The 1830-nt window shown below is 41.5% G+C and overlaps 1 long non-coding RNA gene across 1 annotated transcript in view; it reads left to right on the top strand.

Moving 5' to 3' along the window:
• The first annotated feature begins 434 nt into the window (after positions 1-434).
• The window catches only part of LOC136063894 (uncharacterized), an 8064-nt gene continuing 6668 nt past the window's right edge, over positions 435-1830 (top strand). Inside the window, exons 1-2 of the long non-coding RNA XR_010625543.1 lie at positions 435-550; positions 639-716. This is a non-coding gene — a long non-coding RNA (uncharacterized LOC136063894). The remainder of the gene's footprint in view (positions 551-638; positions 717-1830) is intronic.

The following is a 1830-nucleotide window of genomic DNA, read 5'->3' as shown; positions in this document are numbered from 1 at the left end:
TGCTGGCTTTGATCTTAAAAGCAATGCCAGACTTCTATCAAATGATACCTTTTTAAATATTTTATGAACAGGTATTAACTTGCAACTCAGTCTGATGAGCGCCTATACATATATGTAAGGTCTGGTATTACTTCAATTGTAATTTAATTTCTTCATTATCAAGATGTTTTGACATTAATTCTGCTTGTTGTAGTGTCAACTTTCATAATTTAAAAGTGTAATTTCATGTGTTTAGGTTTGTGCAATCAAAGCTCCTGGTTTTGGGGAAAATAAAAGAGCAAACTTAGATGATCTTGCCATTCTTATTGGGGGAGAGGTTATGCAATCTTTTACCCCAGAATTAGTTTCTAATGTGCGCTCGCGCGCACACACACACACACTTATAATATGCATGGTTTTTTTTTTTTTTTTTTTTTTTTTTTCTCTTCTTTTCTTTTCTCTTTTATATTTTTCTTTTTATGCTAAGACCTTTATTGTACAGGTTATCACTGAAGACCGTTATCTAACCCTTGACAAAGTTCAATTTGAAATGCTTGGAACTGCAAAAAAGGTTTATGTTTTTATGCAGAGTGTACTATGGTGCTATATTTGAATTTCTTTGGGACACAACTAACTTCAAAAAAGTAAAATAAAATAAGGTGTCTGACTCTCTTGATGACACAATAATTCTACATGGGGGTGGGGATAAGAAGCTGATTGAAGAAAGATGTGCAGAGGTATGTGTGGGGCATGTGGGCCTGATAACCTCGACCCATCGTGTAGCAGGCCTAAGGCCCACGGCCCACGCCGAGGAATACTGACTATTCAAGGCTAAATTGGGGAAAGCCTCTTTTCCCAATCCACGCCGAGGACCTCCTCGTCCTCGGCCTGACAAGGATGATTTTTGACAAAGACCAGACCCAAAGTAGGCTGTTACCCTCGTATTTAATGCATTCACCTAACCCCCCTGGCCGCATTAATAGGGATATAACCCCGTAGCAGGGCAACGTTGATCAGAGTGAACCACTTGAGTACTGATAAGGCCTCTGATGGGACGGACGGCCAGAGGAGAGGCAAATGGATGATCAACAGATGGAGTAAGGAGATAGGAAGATGAAAACTATATAAGAAAAGCAAGTAAAGTAAAAAAAGGGGGGGAGGGGGAGGAAAAAAGAGAAGAAAAAGGTCTCCTCGGCCCATGGCCGAGGAGCATCCTCCCAGTTGTATAGAAACTCTAAGTATTTTTTTTTTTTTATAAATGAAAGTTCATGCTTGATGAACGACGGCCAGCGCCTAAACCTTTAACCCACTCTCTAAAAATTTATTGTTTGGGCTTGTTGGGCTGAAAACCCATTCATACTCAGGGTTAATCCAAACCGAGTCCCTACAATTGGCGCCGTCTGTGGGGAAGGATTAGGGTGCTGGTCGGCACACCAGGCGAGTGTTCTAAGTAGTTGTTTTACAGTAGGTTGAAAAAAAAAAAAAAAGAAGAAGAAAAAATAGAAGATTTGACAGGGAAAAGAGAAATCTTGATATTATTATTTCATAAATAGAAAGAGTACAAATTACAATCAGAGGCTCAGGCAGGTGTGTTTCACAAACAAATTTACAAGCTAATCCTACCAGCTATTTCTACAATCAGAGGCCCAGGTGGAGCCGCCCTAAAAAAGCTAGCCGGTGGGAAGTGTCAAGCCGTCCCTTTATTGGTATAAAGAGAATGGGAGAGCTTGACACAAAAGGCAGGGAAGGGGGAGGGCCATCATGTTTCCAGGCCACCGACAACTCCCTTCTCGGCGCGGCGGAGCTGGAACAAAGAGAGGAGCAGATGCAGGGGCTCCGGGATACCTTCCC

The sequence above is a fragment of the Quercus suber genome, unplaced genomic scaffold, assembly GCF_002906115.3.
Source record: "Quercus suber isolate HL8 unplaced genomic scaffold, Cork oak 2.0 scaffold_591, whole genome shotgun sequence".
In the NCBI taxonomy this organism is placed as follows: domain Eukaryota; kingdom Viridiplantae; phylum Streptophyta; class Magnoliopsida; order Fagales; family Fagaceae; genus Quercus; species Quercus suber.
This window is presented reverse-complemented; position numbering and strand designations above follow the sequence as displayed.